The 22,224-nt window shown below is 41.6% G+C and overlaps 1 protein-coding gene and 1 long non-coding RNA gene across 3 annotated transcripts in view; both read left to right on the top strand.

The window, feature by feature from the left end:
* XKR6 (XK related 6) overlaps window positions 1-22,224 on the top strand; it is a 286,736-nt gene that overhangs the window by 69,110 nt on the left and 195,402 nt on the right. The gene's annotated exons all lie outside the window — the stretch shown is intronic.
* Window positions 10,738-17,263, top strand: LOC140908480 (uncharacterized). Its single transcript, XR_012157879.2, has 2 exons — window positions 10,738-11,075; window positions 15,044-17,263. It is a non-coding gene; the product is annotated as an uncharacterized LOC140908480 (long non-coding RNA).

The raw sequence follows: 22,224 nt of genomic DNA, 5'->3' as shown, positions 1-22,224 counted from the left end.
AGCCTGCTGGGTGACCTTGGGCAAGTCAGTTCACCTCTCTGTGCCTCACTTTCCTCTCCTGTAAAATATAGATAATGATACTGACCTCCACTGTAAAGTGCTTTGAGATCTACTGATGAAAAATGCTATGTAAGAGTTAAGTGGTATTATTATTAAGACTACATTTATATCACAGAGGTCATGGAAGACCTCTGTGACATTCTCTGCTTCAGCCTCAAGGACTCTGGAGCTGTAAGCCACCGGGCCCTGGCAGGGTTCCAGCGACAGGGGGCCACCCCCGTGCAAGGTCCCAGCGACAGGTGACAGCTTGGGGTGAGGGGGAACTCCTCAGGGGAGGTGCATAAGGGAGAGACATTTTTATCAGTAAAATCTGTTGACAATTAATAAAAGGCTAGAGAAATTTTTAAAGATTAAACAATTAAGACATTAAGAGAGAGTTCACTTTTAGTTCAAAGCGTGCCATTCACAGGGCTATTCATGAGTAGCACCAGCCCTCCAGAGCAACTCAGATTTCAGACACCTCCTCTGGGTTCGGTTGTTTTTCTCTGCCTTCAGATTTAAATCCTCTGACTTCAACTCCTAGAACACTGTCAATCACTGAAGTGGATAAATAACCCAACCTATACATTGGACTTATAAGGATAATAGAAAACTAGATATGTCATGGAGATTTAAGTAGCATTTACTCTCAGATAATGCACTAACACACTAGAATTTAAAATAAGGATACCGCAAGAGGCATGTATCGCTATTAACTTTCACATCCTTTACTGCTCATCTTAGTTCAGTAGAACAATTGGAGCAGGTGTGATTAGTTAATAATATAATGCACAGATATGTTGGTAGAGTAGCCCTGTTTTAACAGGGCATCTAATGCAGGCAGTTCACATGCATTTCCGTAGAAATACCAAAGACAGATTTTCTTATTCCAGGTTTGCTCAGCTTGAGTGAAAACAAATAGCCTAATTACTGTTCAATTATTACTGTCCCGGTATCCTTAGACTCCCTGCTGCAGTAAAGGCTTGACCTCGACAGCAAGGTGAGCTTTGTAGTTTCAGTGAACTAAAGTAGAAAATGTTGCTAATGTAACACGTGCCTACTGGGTGTGGTACTCTGTCCCTCTCTGGTGGCACTTAGACCATCTAGAGCAGCAGCCCCAAACTTCTGAGGGTCATACCCCCTGTCTGCGTCCCCCGCTCTGCGGCCGGGAGCAGTGGGGGGGGCAGGATGCGGACAGGGGTAAAGGGGCCACAGCTGTGGGTGGGTCTGAGGCCAAGGCTGGGGGCAGGGGCAGGAGTGGGGCTGCAGTGGGGGCTGATAGCTGGGCCCATGGCCAGGTGCCACTCCGCTCCCTGCCTTGCCACTAGCCTCAGTCCTGGGCCAGGAACTGATCAATAGTCAAACTGGGGGCTGGCACGGGGCCGGGAGCGCGTCCATGCTGAGGCAGGAGCCGGGGATGTGGCTAGGAGCCAAAATGGAGCAGAGCAGGGGATGGGGAGGGGCTGGATGGCGTTCCCTCCCCACCCCCATAGGAGCTGGCCCGGGCCCCGCTGCACCCCCTGGACATTTCTCCACACCCCCTAAGGAGGACGTGCCCCACAATATGAGGATCTCTGACCTAGAGATTGAGTCTGCTACAGCCTTAGTTAAGCACCATGTGGCTTTTAGCTCATACAATAGAGGCTTATGCATTTAGCTCCATAGATCCCAGCTTTGATCCCGTCTGCTGACAACCAAGGTCTGTTGGTGTTACACTAACACCAAGAAAGTATGAGTGAGAGGTTCGGAGACTAGTAATGCCCTAAAAGCCCCTCAGCAGTTATCACATTAGCTCTCTTCTTTCCATGTTAATTGCAGTTTCAGAGAGCATGTTTTGAAAACAAGCCACTGACCTGCTACCAGAGGGAAAGTCACTTCACCATCCCGTGCCTCAGTTTCCCCATCTGCAAAATAGGGATAATGACACTCACCTCCTTTGTAAAGTGCTTTATGATTTACTGATGAAAAGCTTTATATAAGAGCTTTCTATTAAAAAAATTGGTTTTAAACATAGTAATAATTATAAGTCACAAGAGTAAATGTCTTTCAATGTGTTTGAGCAGCATGTAACGCAATGGAGCCCTGCTGCTGATTGGACCTCTAGGTACTATCATAATGTTAACAATAATACAGAACAGCTAATTTTCTCCTTTTGTAAATGTAATTAGGCGATACAAAGTTCTGTTCATTGACCTCAGAAGTGGGTAAGAGAAGTTCTGGTTACCTAATAGGGTGAACATTTCTCCAAACATCCTCCATTTATAAATCCATGTTTATCAGTACCCTTTCTGAAGTTTTACTTATGAATATTAGAACTGGGCTTGTAACTTTTCTGTCTTGATCCATCAGTCTGCACTCTTCTGTTACCTTGTGGGCCAAGAATCTTTTCTTTGTGACACTGACACACACAACAGAGGAACTTATCTGTAACTTGATTGGTCCTAACATAAATGGAAAGAAATGTATACACAAGATATAAAAAACTCAGGTTATTTCTACAGTACCAACCTAGATTGATGGAACTGGCCTAGTACTGTTCCCAAAAGCACAAGTGTGACCTTGTAATGGAGGTACTGGACATAAATAATTGCTTAAAGCAACTTAGCCCAAAGTCTGAATCTTCACCTTTATCCTTTTTCCCTCCCATTTGTGTTTCCTCTTGCTTCTCCCCTTCCTCCAGTCTGACTCGGGAATGGTAAGGAGGTTTATATGAAAGGAAGCCGTGTGAAAATCTATATATCTTTTCAGCTAACTTCCGACTGGACTATCTACACATATTAAAAGATGTTTGAAATTATCCAACCCCACTGGTGCTTGAAATTGAGTCATGTTCTGTTGTGTCAACAAAATGTTTCAAGTGGTGATTGTAGAGACTGAAATAAAGGTTGCTAGTGATAATGCTTCCCACAGTGCTGACGTTCTAAGAAGAGGAGAAGGCTCATCTTCTGGTAGTGCAGGTGTGTCACTTTAATTTACCTATTTGCAGTGTGACTTGGTTCTCCTGGACCTCTTTAGACATATGCTTTAAGCATTGCTCCAAAGTCATTTAATATCTAAAAAATTGGTCATTTGCAAATTTTGTGTGACTGGCTACTTTTTTTATTTGGATACGTGTTGATCATGATTAAGCCAAGAATTCGGCTTTCCATTAGGAGTTGGGTGCTAACAGAACAGGTTCACACCCATTGAAAAACTCTAAAACACTTCGCTTAGTGCATTGCTCCTCGCTTCCTATCATATTGCCCTAAATTTTCCAGTGATTTTGGATGCCTCTGTTTTTGAGTGCCCAAGCTGAGACATTTCTTGTCCTCTGAAAATCAGTCCCTTTTTAGATGTCTCAAGTTGGGCACCTAAAATTTGAAACATGTAAAATCATGACTCGCTTTGGAAAACTGCGTACTTTCCTGTGAGTTCTTAGTAAGGATATTTGCATAAAAACAGGATCTTTGTTCTGAAATCTAGTCTTCACCTAAAGATATCCTTTCTTTGGACTTGCACCAAAACACAGTGACATATCTCTGTCTATCACACTTAGGGCTTGTCTGCACAAACACTTGGTTTTCAGCAAGGGGTGGGGGGCAAACCTACCCCGCACTAAAATGTTGTGTACTAAGTGTGGGTGTGGACCCTGGTGCTGTGCACTTAAAATTCGCTGCTGTGCTTTAATCTCCCATTCCAAAGCAGGATAAATCAAAAAGTGCGCTAGGGAACTTTTATTGCACGGAAGCAGTGTCCATCCTCACACTTAATGCACCACATTTTAATGCAGGGTAGGTTTACCCCCCCAGCTTGCTACAAACGAAGGGGTTGTGTAGACAAGCCCTTACACCATACACATTTCTTATCCTGGCCCTCCTCAGTTCTCACCACTACAGTTTGAGATATAGATGTTCTAGGTGGAGGGAGTTGAGAAGAGGGGGGAAAAGTAGAAATCAGAGTGGCAAGTCGATTTATTTGTTTGTTTTTGTTCCCTCTCCCTGGAATGGTTTAGCCTTCTTGTATTCCTGCGTCATGCGTGCAGTGAGAACATACCCAATGTGGTGCTTTGTGTAACGCATCTGCTGAGATTAACATTCTGATTTAGGCTAGTAAATTCATCCTTCAAATTATCATATGTAACTTCTCCTTTTAAATGAAGGTTAGCAAGAGGATGGATTTGGTATCATCCTCCAATGTATGTGAGCATGGTACTTTCAGTCATTTTCATGGCAAGATGGAAGAACAGCTGACATTGACAATACAATGTTTTTTTTTTCCCTTATGTTTTTATATATAACTTAACAAACCCTTTTGTAGTCAAATATTGCTTTTGTAGGATGTGGTCAGTCACCACCTTCAGTATTTACTTATGTGTTATGGCACTTTCCCCTGCACGTAGTGCTTCTTTTCTGTCTTTTTAGGTTGTAAACCCTTTGGGGTAGGGACCATGCCTCCTCTTGTTTATATAACAATTTGCACATTGTGAGTGCTACCAGAAAAATCACTACCTTCACGTAGCTGTATTGTAGCTTAATTCTGGTTGAATGGGTAGCCTAATTCCAAGTGCTTGTAATCTGTTGTACTGTCTGTCATTTGGGACACCAGATGTTGTGGGTAGGATTGTATTTGTCATTGTGTGGCAACCGCTCGACAATCTTTTAATACTGACCCATCTCAGGATTTCTTCTTCCACTTCAGTGACTTATCTGATATGGAAGAGTTGTGGTATTTTTGCAGTGTCTACAAATTTGAAACCACCTCTATTTGTAGGTTGATTAAATCTTAATGAAAGTTTTCGCTGTATCTGCATAGAAGACCCTTTGAAAAATTATTTATTTTTATAAAAATAGCATGTTGGCCTTTCAGTTAGTAGGGAGCTGTTATGATGCTGGAAAGATGCTAAAAAATATCCAACTTTGTTCCTGATTTCCTGCCCAATCCCTCCTCTTCCCAAAGGGAAATTAATAATTGTCCCACATGTTTTGTAATGTCCAGTGCAATTTATTAGGGACCTGTGGGCCACTGTATTTAAATACGGTAAGTGTATAGGATTATTCAGCATTTCTGAGTGCACCATTTAGTTTAGGCATATGCATTTTGTGATGACAAATTAAAAGTTCTAGTTCTCATATTTTGTAATGCTCCCAGGAAGTATTACAGATTTTACCAGTTGATCTTGTAACCTGACATCGCACTGGACTGGTCACTGAAGTCAAGTTTTGCTGGAATTGTGGAATCAAGGTTACAGACAGGTAGAAATGTGCTGTCCATAAACATTATTTCCTTAGAGTCCTGTTGCATTGTTATTTATTAGTTGGTTCTGAGTAAGTGTCTTTCCCACTCTTCTTTTAAAGAAAGTTCACGCTCTTTGCAGAGTCAAAAACTCAACTCCTTTCATAGGGTTTGGCTTTATTAATAAAATAATAGGTCTTTTCAAGCAGGATCAACTTCTGGTTCTGTCTTATTTTGGCCACTAATAGTCAAACCAAAGAAGGATGCCCTATTTTATCTTATGTTTTCGTTCTGGTGTTTACCAAGGAGTGGAGAGTGTTACTGTACCTTCCGTGTTGATCCATTTGTCAAAATATGTATTCTAGCCATATTGAGTGGCGTTTGTGACGAATTGGGTCCAACTGACTCATGCAAAATGTGCTTCAGAATTTTTCATGAGATGTCATGGTTTTAAGTTTTATTGCAAAACGATTATGGATTGATCAAAAAATCTGTCTGGCTAGGAAGGGTGCTGGATATTGCAAGCATCTACATTTTGATTTAGAGGAGTGGAGATGCTATTTGGCACATTTTTATCATATTAAAATATTTATATTATAATACCAGTAGGGACATACATGTCATCTATATTAAGAGTTTCATTTATCTGTAGGTTATAACAGTAGGTTGAAATGTTCAGAGAATAGCTCAATTTAATTTTTAAAATGGACATTTTTCCAAAAGCATTTTCATTTTTCCCCAAAGTTTCCGTTTTCCAAAATTTTTCAACTTAACTTTTTTTTGTTTATTGGCTTTTGTTGATCATTTTTTGGCTTCCATGTTTAGATTGAGATTTGGATTACCATTTTTGATTGCCCAGGTTAGTCACATTAAGGTTTATTTTCAAAAATGCATTAAAAACAGCTAAAAATACATCAAACACTTGGCTGTTATTTCCCACATATGTAATTTCTGCAGTTGCCACAGACATAACATGCAATTATCAATGCAGGGAGGGCATCTGTGATCTGTAGCACAACTGTTGGTGAAGATGTGGCTCAGACTCTGAAAAGGTTTAGAACTCCTGCTTTAAGGGAACAATCCCACAGTGGAAAAGAACTGGTCTGGGTGATCTACTTTAATATCTAAAAATAAAATAGAAAATCAAGTTATTTCACCGTTACCAAAAATCACATTTGGCAATTTTTTAAAAACCTGATTTTCAAGAATGTGAAGGAAACACAAACGGTAAACTATGCTCCTTAAAAATTGATGGAGCTGTAGTGAGTTGCATTGTATCAGTTCTAAGCACATCATCATTCAAAAAGTCAGCAGATTGTCAGAGACGTGTTTTGGTGCAAGTTTTTCAGGTTATTCAAAATATATTTTTATTTTAATTATGTATATGCTTCAATAAATAGGTATATGCTTCAATAAATTTGCTATTTACAAAAGCTGGCCTATAGTCTGAGTTTAAATAGTAATAATGAACAGATTTTCCTCATTTAATGTCAGACTCCATTATCTCTTAAAATTTCACATACAGCAATATTCTCTTAGAGTACAAAAAACAACAGTGGATTATACTCAACATTTCATTAGCAACAGTAGCCATGGCACAACGATTTATTTTTAATTGGACATGTCTCGTGTGAGGAGTGTAAAGTAAAAGAGCAAAATAAGAGATCAGATGAAACAGAAGATTCTTTAACAAGGAGAGGATGTAGAAAGGACTGTACTAGAGAACAGGGTAGGTTCTAAGACAAAGCTAAGAGAATAACAGATGCATTTTGTTTCTGCACCCTTATGTCCAACAGTGTGGACAAACAAAATTGGATTTAACAGTTCTTTGCTCAGAGATTAGAGAGTGGTGATTCTAGGGATGCGGCACCCAAACTCACCATCAATGGACGCGAAGTGGACAGTTTTGCCATGCCCAGTGAAAGAGTACAAGGAAGTAGAATTACACTGTGCACATTTCGGCTATAGAGACCACCTCTCCCTCTCTATTCAGAAAGAGATCACAGCCCTGATGCAATGAAGCTCAAGTTTAAGGGCACAAAACTGCTTTTACTGAATTTGTCTGTCTAATGTGCCCTTGGAGGCATTGGGCCCCCTTCTTTGGTTCCTCCCAGGTAAGAACCTATCGGAGGGACAGAATCTTGCCAAATAAAGCATAGCTAGTCTAACATCCAGTGAATGCTATTGTCTTGGGTGGAGAAATGTGGGAGAGAATACTTGATCAAAAGTCCATGGAGTTTGATGGAAAGGCCCCTCATTGATTTCCATGGGCTTTGGATGAGGCCCAGAGAGAGTCAATTGGGCCAAATTTTTAAATATATTAAGGTGCTGAAGATGCAGACAAGCGCCTAGTGGGATTTTCAAAAGTGCCTAGGTGTTTAACGACCAGTGATATCAGTGGCTGCTAGTCTCATTCATTAACCCTTAATTATAAACCCTTAATTATAAACCCTTAATTAATGATTCATTAACCCTCAGGGGAAAATAGTGTTTCCAGCCCTTGATTTTTGTCACAGTTCTTACGATGATTGGTGTTTTTCTTAAAGCCTCAGCTCCTGTAGTGAGGTGAGTATATGAGAATATCAGGTAGGTTTCACCATTGGAAAAAGTAAGTTTCTGCTCTTGTGGTTGTGAGGAAAAAAGCTTGCAAATATGAGAACTAAAGGATCAGAAGTCAAATTGAGAGTGACAGCAGTAGAATTCATGTGGCTATGATGTAGCCATGGTGGCATGTAGAATGGACGTTCACTTGGAATGGTCCCTTGCAAGTCTTCTTCCTTCAGCAAGAGTCAATATAGAAGGCTTCTTAAATCCATCAGCATTGTATCTTCCAAGAGTGATCATCCTCTTGCTTTGCGCCCTTTGACCTCATGGGTCAAAGCATGGGTTTTTCGAGGGACCTTGTCAAAAACTTTATTAAAGTCCAAGTGTACTAAATCCATTAGATCACCCTTGTCCAAATATTTGTTGATCCCCTTGAAGAATTATAATAGATTAGTGAGGTACGATTTCCCTTTACAAATGCCTTGTTGACTTTTTCCCCAACATGTCGTGTTCATCTATGTGTCTGATCATTCTGTTCTTTACTATAGCTTCAGCCAATTTGCCTGGTACCAGCGCTGAAAGTAATATTAAATTCTTACCAGTACAGGGGCTGGCCTCGGGCAGACGGGGCAGGGCTGGGGGGGGGTCGGCCTCCCCCAGACAGCCCATCCATGCTGCTCGGGGCTCCGGCGTCGATTTAAAAGGGCCCGGGGCTCCTGCCGCTGCCACAGCCTGGAGCCCCGGGCCCTTTTAAATCGCTGGCCCAGGGCAGCTGCCCCTTCTGCCCCCCTCCCGTCGGCGGCCCAGGGGGCGTGTGCAAAAGGAGCAATGACAGTAAAGTGCTGCTGCCCCCTTCCCCCCCACTCCGTTGGCGGTCCGGCAGGGGTCGGGGAAAGGGGCAGTGACGTTAAAGGGCTGGCTGCGTACGGGTCAGTACCGGCTTCTTACCCACTTTCACCTCTGCCTGGTGCTGAAGTTAGGCTTATGGGCCTGTGCGACTGTCTGTACCCTCGTGCACATCCTCCCATTGGCACAGAGCATCTGCTGTAGCACTGCTAGCGTAGACTAGCTTTTAGGTGCTTAAGGGCCAGATTTTTAAACGTATGTCGGTGTCAAAGGTTGCAGCTAGATGCACGCATCTTTACACGGCTAAATATCTCAACGCATCTGCCCCTGAGTGCCTTTTGAAAACGTTTGTGTCTGTAGCGTGTCTCTCAGATATAATGGGTTGGCGCCTCAGCTACTGTAAATTGTCATAGCTCCACTGAAGTCAATGGGATTTTTGAGAATTTATACTAGCCGAGGATCTGCCCTGTCATCAGTGTTTTCCTTTTCCTTCTTCACTGTGAGCTTGGAGCACACACTGAGAGCTTTGAGCATGCTATTCATGGGAGGCTTTCCTCAAGAAAGGCTGTTATTATTGCACATCAATGTACAATATAGCCGTGTGAGCAAGCCTACTTCTGGCCTTTTTTCACATATGTACCTCACGTCGCACCACTCTTAGTACAGTCTGCTGTGTGACTTTACATCAGAGTTGATCTGTATGTTACAATAGAATTGTACTTCACACTAATGACTGGGAGACCTGTTGAATGTTACTGAATTTTGTGAATTAGTAAGTAATTGAATAATCACAATGTGTAAAAAAAAAAAAAAAAAAAAATCACCCACACCTTAAACATAAGGCACCACAAAAAGAAATGTGTTGATTTATTTTCATAATTGTAATTTAGTCCAACTATTTTATAGTTTACTGGTAAATGTCCAATACGTAGTGTATTGCGTAACAGTACTATCAGAGTCCAGTCTCCTATTTTTGCTGAGAAGTGGGGAAAGACACTGTGTGTGTGAGAGAGAATTAAAGTGTGCAGATTATTGAGTTTTCACCGTAGTTCGTGTTCTAATTATTAAGCCTGTAGAGAAGAGAGCACTGCTGAACACCGTGTGACCAAAAATGATTTCAAACAAAGTCAGTCACAATTAACAGCAGAATTCTGTTTTTCCCAGTTTTTTTCCTCTTAGTAACCTCTGAATCTTACAGTTTATCAAAGAGGAAAAGAAACTCTTAAGAAGCAATTGCTGTTTGTTTTGGTCAAGCATTATGCAGTTGCTCTGTCAAAAAGTCATTCTCATAATCATCCTGTAAATCTCTTCAGCAATTTCATTTGCAACTCTGATTCTTATTTTTACATAGTTGGCCAGAATGTCGGCCATCTGACAGTGGTGTAAACTGGGGAGGTGTTGTATAGCGTTTGTGTTCCCGGCACTAAAGTTGGTGCTGGAATTGTTTTCTAACCTGTTGGAATATTGTTCTTCTTAAACAGAAAGGTCTACAAACGTTCATAAAATTTTTGAAAGATTTGTCTCTCAAATATCAAACTTGAAAAGAAAGGATTTTGTTCCATTAAATCCCAGTTGGTAGGAAAAGCAGCTTGAGAGCTGGGTAAGTGAATTAACGTGGGTTAAATTTACAATAGGAAGGAGTATGTGGGAGATGCCTATTCAGACTCTGTTAAGGAAATAATAGGATTAGTTCTTGTAGTGTCAATGCAGAAAATTTAAAATGCAGACTTCATGCTGACATGAAAACATTGTATATTATTAGCTGGATCTTTGCGTGAAATCAAGGAGAATGACCATAAAGATGACTTTGCTTTGAGACAGTCTGTTTGAATATTTTAAGGTGATACTTTTCAGCGCACACACAAAAGATGAATTAAGTATGTTAAATAGCCCACTGATGATTCCCACCAGATGCTATTATTTGCAGTCAACATGATTTTGATTGGTGCAACATAACTGGTAAAATGTCTCATAACCTAAAAGAATGATACATCAGTGTCAAACGTTTTTGTTTTGTTGTTCTTAAAGCCAAATTTCATTGCTGTCCTCAGATGTTAGTACATGTAATGGAAATATTGGGCCAAAACCTACGTTATATCCATTGTAATATTATATTTTGTTCAATGAAATTACACATTCGTTGTTCATATGTGTGTGCTGTAAATGTACAGACATTTTTGTCCATCCTTCCGGATAAAAATGTCTTCAACTCTTCCTATACAATGTGCATTAGTCCAGCTACCAGATACAGAAAGCATTATTTTCAGTTTCATGTTTGTTTTATCATTTCATAATCATTCATATGTACCTTTATTTTTAGCTTAAGTGAAAGACATGAAGCATTAAGACTGAATTGAGGTTATTTTGAGATCATCCGATGTCCTGCTAGAAGTTGCTGTGAGATATCATCGCCCTGAACAACTTCACGCAGAATGGTAATGAAAAAAGATATAGGGCTTTTTGTTGTTCTTTCATTTCTGTGTCTTCATACTCCAGTTCCTCCTCCATTAGAGAACTGGTCCTTATTACTATATAGGTTGTGGTTTCGTGAACACAGTATTCTCCTGTCCCATAACTCATCATTCTGTGACTTCCCCAGTAGCAATCGCTGTTGGAACAGGAGACAAGGTAATGCAGCATTTTACCAGACAAAACAACTCGGTTAAGATTACTGGATGAAGTGTGTGTTTAAAACAGAGTTTACTGAATTTGTCATGTAAATAACCGACAGATTTAGGCCTGTATTCAGGAAAACACTTAAGCACAAAAGTGTGCCTAGGCACAAACTTTAGGGCATGCTTATGTGCTTGTCTGAATTGGGACCTCAGTAATGAAGTAAATAAGGCTATTATTGCTCTTCGGATTGGTTTGTAACACGCACACAAAAATATCATCTTTGCTGCTTTGGGTGTTTGGTAACTTTAGTATTTGTATGTGAACTTTTAAAAAGAAATAATATCACTTTGGGGTGAGAGTCTCATACAGCTAATGCTGCTGTCTGTCTTGAATTGCAACTAAACTAAGCATTCTTTTTAAATAGATCAGTGAGCATAAGTCTTACATTATTTCATACCATTTGAAATGCTGTCCTCCGAAACGAAATGTTCTTACCATCCTGGAAGACAGTAATATATAGCAGTGAATAGATCGTAATTCAGAGTGAATAAAAATTCCTGTAAAAATAGGAACTCTCTCATGATGATTATGCTAAGTTTTATAAAAATATATATTTTACAAGGAGTTTATTGTACATATCAGAGTACTGCATACTACGGATTACAGCACCATACACTTTCCCCACTCTGGAATTCCACGTGCCTGAAACACTACACTCTAGTCTTCCCTCTGTGTTTATTTCACTTCCATTATGGCTAATGGGAGTTAAGCACTTGGAACAGGAGGTGATTATCGTCCATATATATGTATTTAATCCAGTTTATGGTTTTGAAGTGTAGTGGTCTTTATATGTACTAAATTCTTTGTGCCTTTACTGATGTTGACCATGTTTCCAGAATAAGGCCAGGAGTCTACACTCGAAAGCATACCATGCAACTCAATAGGTTGGGGGTGGAGATCTAGTACCAACAGAGTTACATTGGTATAACACTTAGCATGGACACAGTTATATTATGTAAAGGTGCCTTACACAAGTATAGTTATTCCCAGTTTCATATGGCAATAGCTACACTGGGCTATGTCTACACATAACATGCTACAGCAGCACAGCTGCTTACTCCTGGGGGAATTCTGTGCCAAAAAATTTAAAATTCTGCGTACAATATTATAAAATTCTGCAAAATTCTGCATATTTAATTTGTCCAAATAATGCAATGTAATCACATTGGTTTCAATTATTTTGGTAAATTATTTAAACTATAATACAGTGGCTGGAGAATGGGTTTGGGATTTGAGGAAATCCCCAAACCCCCTCTGTCTAATAGTAACATAGCTAGTATTGATCCTTTACTTCTAGTTATTAGTCAACAAATATATGCAGCCATACGCTCAGTGTTACATCATACACAACCGAAGAGCAAGTGAGGGCTGGGGACTAAAACTCACAATTTATATTGGCTACTGACCATCTCCAGAAAGGTCAGTAGCAAACAGTTCATGGAGCATATTTTGATAGGAAATTTTTTCAGTCCAAAAATTTAGACCAGTTCTAATCACTAAAGCACCATAAGCATTTATAAAGCCACACTGTCCTTTACAATAAGGCTCCTTTACACCATTCTGGCAATGTAAAGAAGCCTTACAATTTTTACAGCTGTTTTATACGCCTGGGGGAATTCACTAAGAACAATGGGAACAATTCACTAAGCAGGCAGGCTGCTACATTCTGCTCTGCCTGAGGAGACAGAGCCTGCCCTGCACCTCACTCCTCAAAAACACCCCAAAGCCCTGCCCCACCACGTTGAACATGCCGCAATAGCGAGTGAGAGGGACAGTGTGTCTCTCACACACGCACAACTGCCCAGCCCCCCTCTAACTTTCCGGTGATGATTTAAGTCTCTACTGGCCGCTCTGGATGCCCAAACCGACCTGTCTGGACTGCCGGGGAGGGGTGCATGACCGCTCTTGTGGCTTCCCTTTGCTTCCCTGTCAGAAGTCATTTTTCTGCAGGGAAGCAAAAAAAATCTGTGGGGGCCGTGAATTCTGCACAAGCCCAGTGATGCAGAATTCCCCCAGGAGTAACAGCTGCAGCACTGTACACATTCATTAAAGCAACAGGAGGAGTTCTCCCATTGCCATAGGTAATCCATCTGCCCAAGAGTTGGTAGCTAGGTCGACGGAAGAATTCTACTACTACTTCACTCAGGAGGATGGATTTTTTACACCCAAGTAACGTAGCTGGGTCGACTTAACTTTTAAGTGTAAACCTGGCCTGGTATAAAGCATCTTTATTCCAGTATAACTGTGTCCACACTAGGGGTTGTACTGCCTTAACTATACAGGTGTAGTTAAAGTGATACAACTTACTAGTGTTGACAAGGCCTTGTATGAGGGGAGATTTTCAAATGTACAGAGGGCAGTTAGCCACTCTGTTCCCATGCAAAGTCAATGGGAGCTGGCCTCCCAACTCTCCTTTGTGCTTTTGAAGATCTCTCCCATGATCCATATAGCAAAAGTACAATTCACTGTTAGCTACAAGTCTCAGAACCCTTTGTAGCCACCTGCTTCAAAATTTATAATTAAGCCTATGTTTGGAAGCCTGTCCCAGCGCATCCCTGACCTTTGCCACAGATAATTTCATATGCAGGTGCCAGTGTGGCCGGTATACCTGGACATATGTTATAAATCCAGTTGGATATGTATCAATATTTATTTTAATCAAAAGCATCTGCCAACATCCTAGAGTCACTGACGACGCCCTGTGACTATCACTGTGGATTTTATCTTTTTTGCTGAACAAAAGCTGTTCTCTCCATGAAAGCCTTAATTAAAAGACATCCCCGAACAGATTGGACCTTTGAGGGCCCGGGTTCCATATTGGAAAGCACTACATCCTGACGACAAAGAGTCATCATGAGTTGTGACAAGAACTCAGGGACACTGCTGCGGACCGTATGATTTTGCTGATGCCTGGTTAAGCAACCACAAATTATACATAGTTGGAACCAACAGCTGATTTCAAAATGCTGTTTTCAATCATCCAAAAACCCCAGGAGCTCCCTCTGTAGTGATGGTGTTTTATTTAGCGGTCAAGTCCAGCAGCATTACAAAATAACTCCTTACGCTGCCTTCAGTTAGGACAAAGTCCTGGCCCCAGTGGAAAAACTGCAGTGGAAATGACTTCACTTGGGCTCTTTATCCTTCTGTGGGGGTCAGTAGTCTTCACCTTTTCAGAGTCCTGTGAGCAGGGGCACCACATGCTAGTGGATCGCAAAGCAGGACCAGGGCTCTACTACGGGAGTTGTCACAGTCAAATCCCAAAGGAAAGTCTCGAAATCTACACCGATTGATACCGACCGAGGACCTGGCCGTTAGTGGCTCTAACACTTGAGCCCTTCGCTGAAATATCTAACTGTCATGTCTGCAGCAAACGGACACGTGTACAATGGTCATTTTAGTTCCTTTCTGTAGAAATTCATTTTAAAAATGAATCTAAATGTAATGCCAAAACCCAGAGAGTATCTGTTCAAAGCCAGGAGTCCACTAGTTCCGTTTTGGAGAGGACATATTTTAAACCGCTTCAGTAAAGTCCTGTAGTAAATGTCTGTGTCCTGAAGCAGTGACATAAGGGTCCATTTTGTTGTTTCTGTTTTTCTGTAGGTTTGAAGCATTGTGTTGATCTTTATTTTATAAGTTTAATTTTTTACTTACTGATGGTGCATTGATTCGTTAATGTTGGTCAAGTATCATTATTATTTATTTAATTCTTTTCTTTTCTTTTTTTTAGGTCTGAAAGGTTTTTATTTGGTGATGGCATGTTCAAGAACTTGGATCAATACATTGTATTTAATATTAGGAGATGTTTTTAAGTTTTCATATTTATAAAAGTGACTTTCAATCTAGAGAATCCCAATGTGCTTTCAAACTATATATACATACTCACAGCACTGTGCACAGATGCACAACAAATGCAGCCACCTCTGGGGTGGGAGGGCATCCATGAGCTACCATGTTGACCGATCGGGGAGCTTTTGGTCAAGGACCCAGGGGCAAATTTGAGTCTTACCAGTTGTGCCATGCGACGTAACAGCCATGCAGAGCAGACGGGACCTTTTTTTTCTTTTTTTTAACATACCATCCCAAAAACACACAGTAAATGGCCTGGTTCATAGTTTATCTATCTCAGAAACAGGAAGAGCCGAGTCACCTGTGCCCTGTACCAGTTTAGTATGAGCTGCAGGTTTAGCAAAAGTTCCGGTATGATCTGTGTGAAAGTAAAGAAAAAAGAAGCTCATGTTCCAATCCGTACAAGCCCAGGCCAGGTTAGGATGTGTAGGGGCTCTGTACTCACTCGCAGCCGTAAAGTCAGCCACTAGAAGCTTTGGGTGGAATTCCAGCCCGGTGGAAGTCAATGGGAGTTTTGCCATTGATTTCAGTGGGGTAGGATATCATGCCTCCGGCCCACAAGCTTTTAAGCATATTGCGCTTTAACCTCACGTTTAAGACCATCCCTATTAAGCAAAGCACGGAGGGTGTGTCTGCACTGCAGTCCTGGGGCGTGATTTCAGTCTGTGTAGACAGACCCATACTAGCTTTAATTTAGGTAGCAGATCAGGGAACCCACAGTAGCATGAGCTTCAGTGTGGGCTTTACAAGCCTGCCTGGCTAATTACTCTGGTAGCTAGCAGAAGACCACGCCACGCTTTAATTCTCCTAGCTGCACTTGAATATCGCTCAGGTGTGTCCACGCATGCTGCAATCACACTTGGTAATTGCAGTGCAGACATACTCTTAATGACATGCTTAACAGCTTTGCTGGGACAGGGCCAGAATCGGTGTGATAGTTGTCACATGCAGAGTAATTTCTGGTGTAATGCTGAATACCTACCTCATCGCAAGTGGAAATTATGTGAGCGAGGTGGGAAAATGAACTTCATGAAGGTTCATTTTAGGGTTCCTGCCCTGTGATCAAGTGTCATGTGCCATGAACAGCATCATTCTGACTGCACGGGATAGATAGACCTGTGTAATAAAGAGGAGGAGAAAACCCAGAAAACTAACCCTGTGTGCATTTATTGTGGGGAGCGATTCTCCCTCTGTTGGTAGCCTCTCTCCCTCCCCGTAGAACTTTTTTTTTTTAAGCAACTTTCCTTTTAAAAAGCCTATTAAAGTCTACTTTGATATTTGTGAGTTTTGTTCAGCTGTATATAAGAAATGTATACGGTCTGCTGCCACATAGCCCAGCCGAGGTGTAAACTACTATGAGATTCTGAAGGGACAGATTTTCATTGCTGAGCCTTACAAAAAGGACAGCTCAATTAAAAGCAGAAGTTGCACCCTGGTAGGTTTGGGGTGGGTATCTAAGTTCAGAAATCTCAGCAGAAGCTTCATCGGCCTAAAGATAGAAATGACCTCGTATCCCTTTCTGCCAGTGTATCTATTTGAGGTCTTTGTGTCATCCGGTTTCACAGGTCTCCAGTGATTGGGCTCTTACAACTTCCCTCAGGAGACTAGTCTGTCATCTAGCTCCCTGTTCAGAGTTTTACGTGATGTTCAGACACAATTTTCAGTTCCATGATTCATCCCATTTCTTCTTGTATCAATATAAATAATGCCTCTTCTTCGTTAGTGTTTATGGCTTTCAGAGACATGTAGGCTGTTACGGCGTTCATGCCCTCAGCGTGGATTCAGCCAAGCTATACGTCATTAAGCTCCAATCCTGCAAACACTTGTGTGTGTTACTTTCTATGCATGTGTAGCCCATTGAGCTGTTGAGTGGGACCATGCATGCGCCTAGTCACTCACGTGCATAAGTGTTTGCAGTATCCGCTAGTGAGTCCAGCAATAGCCAGGATCAAGGAAAGAGAAAAATGATTGAGTTTCCTGTGCAGCAGCAGAATGTTTAAATTGTCAGTCCTGAGCCTTTTCAAATGCACAATGGCTTTTCTAGTCCGACTGAGTTTGTAAAACCATTTTTTGTTAATAAACCTACATTTTGGGCCTTGAAGTATTTGTCTGTGATCCTTTGACGTGCTTTTGATGGATGTTAAGTTCTGACAACGAGCTCAGAGCTGCACATACTACGGGCTCAGTCTGGTAAGGAGCTACGCGCTCTGACCACAGTTCAGCTTGACCACATGCTCAGTTTTAAGCATCTGAGTTCTACTCAGAGATTTAAATTGAGCACATACTTAGCTGAATTGGAGCAAGTGTGCTCAATACCTTGTAGAACTCCTGTCTGTTAAGGGATACTTATGATCTCTATCGCTGTAATATCTGAGCACATCACAAGCATTAATGAACTTATCCTCACATTGCCCTGTACGGTAAAGAAGTATTATTATCCCCATTTTAGAGATGGGGAATTGCGGCATAGAGAAACTAAGTGACTTGTCCAAGAGCACACAAGAAGTCTGGCAGATCCAAGACAAGAATTCAGGTCTCCTAAGTCCCAGTTCAGTGCCTTAAGCACAAGGCAATCCTCCTTTCCTACAGGCAACAAACACGCAATTCCCATATTGAGAATATTGCAATATTTTTTTAAAGGGTGGCAGACAGTACAATAATTAAGGTTGAGTACAGTAGATAGTGTATCTATTAAACTGTTTACATTATCAAAAGATTTGATGTGGTCCTTACCAGGAGGACTTACTATGTTGCCGTAAATCAGCACATCAATACCTGTTATTTTAGAAGGGCTGGTGAATTTCAGGCATTTTTGACCAGCGTGGAAGACTCAATCCTAATATGTTCTTTAGTGTAGTATATTGTTCATCTTCATTTTCAGAACAGTGTTCCTTAAATAAAATGCTTCTGCACTTGATCAAAGGGAATAAATGTAATCAGCAAATCAGCCGCTCAGGACAATTCCCTGCATATGGTACGTGTCCTCTCCCATGAAGGAGAGGCACTTTAAGAAACATCCTCATCCATTTTAGCATGTGATTGGCCAGGTCTTTCTGTGTCATTTTGCTCATCTAGAGGTATCATCTTGAAAGAACTGAGGCATTTTGAAGTGAATTACAGGACTGTGACGATTGCAAGACTGACGGAATGGAAATGACCTTGGAAATGGTATTTCTTGAAGATTGCTGTAGATACTGCGTAGGACACGATGTATGTACTCCCAGTAAATAACCTGCCTGCCTGACATTCTTAAAACAAAAATTCCCATAAATGGGCTGGGCTAGTTTATTTTAAATATTTGGCTTATTTTTTTACACTTGTCCTTATTTTTAAGTAAAGTTTTTTGGCCCTTTGGGTATTACATGCTTTTATAATCTTTCCATAATTACATTTACAAATCTGCTTTTGAGCTGCTGATATATTAAATCTTGCAAACTGAATCCCTTTATGTGTTAACCTACATTTGTATGTTGTCTTCATTGCTTTTGGCTGTAATTATCCAAGCTCTCATATCAGGATTAATCCAAGAGCCGCTGAATTATGCTTGTCATTTTTTTCTTTCTCTGTAGCAAACTTTCTCTTCTTTATAAACAGGCTTGGCAGAATTTAATTCCAGTGTTTTATAATTTCAGTGGATAATATTGATGACTTTTTGAACTTTTTTCTATTTTTATCCATTTTAAAAGTTCAGTTATGCAAAATTATGAGTTGTAAGCATTTTTAATGTAAATATTGCGCAAGTGCGGGAAATTCTGGGGATTCTGGCAGACAGTGAGGTGGTCACACACTAATTTATTTAATGCCAGTAGACATTGAGACTCGAAAAGTTAAAGCTTTATACCAAAAAACAATTTGTATATTTTGACAAGTAAATGTCCTTAAATCAAACTCTAAACCTTCTCACTCAGCATTTTTATAACTTTGCCTGTGGGACATTTTGATGATCGTCGATGGAAATATTGTTTTCATTGGTTTGCGTGTCTATGGTGAAATCAATGTTTATGGACATTTGCAGATAAAAAAAACAAATCCTTCCAGCTTCTGTGGAGAGCCGTGTTCGTTTCTGAAACGACTTCCCATGAAGCAATTTTACCTGTTACCCCGCAGAAGTGATGCTCAGCTGGAAGCGCAGAGGTTCATTAGAATTCAGGATGGTGTCAGAGTGGGAGAGCTGGATGGAGACAGACTCAAGTGTCACGGGGTGGCTGGCCCCTTGAATCATAGTGGTCCCTTCTGGCCTTGGACACTATAAATGTGAGGGGAGTCAGGGCCCAGTCTCCCTCTGCTGGGCTTCTTGAAGAGGAATAAGCCAATTTTAGCACCCCTGCAAGCAATTATCAGTCAACCAGCCACCTGGGCAGTTCATTGACTAATAAGCACCTGGGCCTGAGGAAAGCTCCGTTGGAGGAAGTATTCTCAGAGAGAGGCGCTGCCCGGATTCCAGCAGGAGGATGACGACCGAATCTCTCCAAGCTGACAGGAGTGAGTAAAAAGGGGCCAGCTAGAGAGCAGTGACTGAGGGCTATAGTTAGCGTGAAGCACAACACAGCTCCAAGGGGAGAGTGGTGCATGTCTTATGTCATGCGTGGGAGCGTGAGTTTGTTTTGAATGATAACTCAGCTCCCAGAGGAGGGCTGGAGAGTCCTGAGCTTTGGGAGAGGATGCTTGTCAGCATTAGCCCCCCAGGGTCAGAAGAGGGGACAGGGCATAGTCAAAGCATAGACAGGTCCCAGCCATACCTGCTTTGCTTGGAGAAAAACAGGCATGGCCAATGTCCATAGCAGGGAAGAGGGAATGGCAAAAAAGCCCCTATCGCTCTGTGCTACCGGTGAAGCACCTGTACACTGAGTTGGTCCTTCCCGGGCTGGATAAGCCACCTTAGTAGTACAAAGTAACTGCCCCAGAGATTTCAGCCTAATGTCTAGAAACTGAAGCCTTTCCCAGAGCAGTACCAGTCTGCTCCCACAAGTGCAAATCCTCCTCACCAGGGTTAGATTAATCCAGGCCATTTGTACAATGATTGAAGTTTCCAACTTTTTAACAGCCCCAAATCAATGCTGTGATGTATGCTCTGTCAGGGGGCAGGGGGAAGGTATGGTATGTCCTTCAGAAACGTTTCCTATTGGGTTTTTTTTTTTCTGGGAGAGACTTTCTGTAGGTATTGATTTGCAGCCTATTAAATCTGAATGATTACGTGTGGAGCTGCACAGAGCTGTGTTTAGCAATGCCGGCACGTCTGCTGTCGTCTTTGGAAGAGAATCACAGAGATGAACTTGAGTGCTTTGTAAAACTGAAGTTGATTTCAGAGGATGTTTCATTCTTCAACTGTAGTATCTCTAGAAAGGTTTGCTATGCAGCGGGGAATGACCATGGGATTCTAGTACTTCCTCTTCCCATATACTAATTGGGTGATCTATTCCGTCTAAACATAGACTTAAAGCTAGGCTTTTCAAAGGAGCATGATGGAATTGGGGGTCCAGCTTCCCTGGATGCCCAAATCCGTGTGAGATGCCTTTGAAAATCCCTGTGTCAATAGTATCTTTTAAAAATCCGCTATCCCAAATATTATCAAACTATGATGTAAAACAAAAAAAATCTAGTGGAGGAAAGTATTAAAACAGAGTGACTCTCTCCAAAATAGCCCACGACTGCATCATCACACTCTTAGCTCCCATTGAAGCCAGTGGGGGCTCAGTACCTTTGAAAATAGAAACGCTTTTAGTTAGAGCCCTAAACTCCCAGATCCCTGTTTAACTTTAGGTGCCCACCTTTAAAAAATGTCCGCTGTGCTCCTCTGGAAGCAGCAACGCAGCTGCATGGCATATCTTGTACATCAACCCCAGAAAGGGTAACGCCCTGTAAAGATGTGCGCTTGTAGCAGGGAAAAGAAATAGAAAATGTTGCCTATGTACAGCCTGAGGTGCATTGACAGAGTCCTTTGCATTTAATTTCCTAAGTGTTTTCAAGAAACCAGAACCCCATTGCCTGCCACGTGGCTGATTCATGCTTATCAAGAGTTCCTAAACTGAGTGCTTGTAATAGTAAAAGGCAGTGGTTGGCCAAACAGTTAGGGCACCTGTGAGTTATTGAAGCATCGTTCAGTGCAAGTGGCTCACAACAGTTCAAATCATAGGATGGCTGGCATCCTGGGGTGGAAGTGAAGCCCTCCAGAGCTAAAACCATGAGCCTACAGCTTTAGCTGAAGCGTCATGCCTTGTAGTTAGGGCTGTAACAGACTTGTGTCCTCCACGGACGAGGCATTGTTGGGGCTGTGAGAAACATACATTGGCCAGTACATTGCATTAGTGTCTAAAAGCCCCATCCAATCTCAGAGCCCCATTGTGCTAGGTGCTGTACAGATAGAGGCAGTCCTGGGCCTGAAGAGCTTACAGTATAATAGCTAGGACTCACAAAGGGTGAGGACAAAGGAAGAGAAGACATTTTATGTCCTAAAATGGTTCAATCCAGTTTACTTGAATTTCCCTCATCTTTTCACCCCTTCCAAATCCCCATTGGGCAGTGATCAAGCTTGGGATGTCTCATGCGAACAGGAGAAATTTTCAGGCAGGCATGAGCTTCAGAAAATGGTGTATTTATGAAAAAAGCTTTGCACGATTAATTTTGATGCTTGCTGCCTGTGAATTCTACCCAGGACCTGTTAAACCAGATTGCCCTGTCTGGAACCTGCATGACGAACCGAATAAGGCTAGTTTAAAATTTAAAATTTACTCAGTGCCTAGTGGGGGTGGGTTCTTTGGTACTTTACCGTTGGAGACTGGGTCGGGTCCATGCACAGCTGCAGAACCGTGAGGGAATACTACAGCCATACATCTCATCTTTCTTCTGCTTCCAGACAGCCACGGTGAGACATAACGAAGCTGAGAAAGGGAGGCAAGATAGAAGGGAAGGAATGAGAATTACTTAAAGGTTATTGCACGTTTTGTTTAAGACCTTGCCTTGACTTATGGCATCATCAAGCCAGTGGGGAATCATAGCTGCAGTTTACAGCTGAGTGCAGACCACTGCAGTCCAGATCACAGAGTACGAACAGGGCTTTGTTCT

The sequence above is a fragment of the Lepidochelys kempii genome, chromosome 3 (genome assembly GCF_965140285.1).
Source record: "Lepidochelys kempii isolate rLepKem1 chromosome 3, rLepKem1.hap1, whole genome shotgun sequence".
In the NCBI taxonomy this organism is placed as follows: domain Eukaryota; kingdom Metazoa; phylum Chordata; order Testudines; family Cheloniidae; genus Lepidochelys; species Lepidochelys kempii.
The sequence above is the reverse complement of the archived record's forward strand: the minus strand, read 5'-3'. Positions and strand labels throughout refer to the sequence as shown.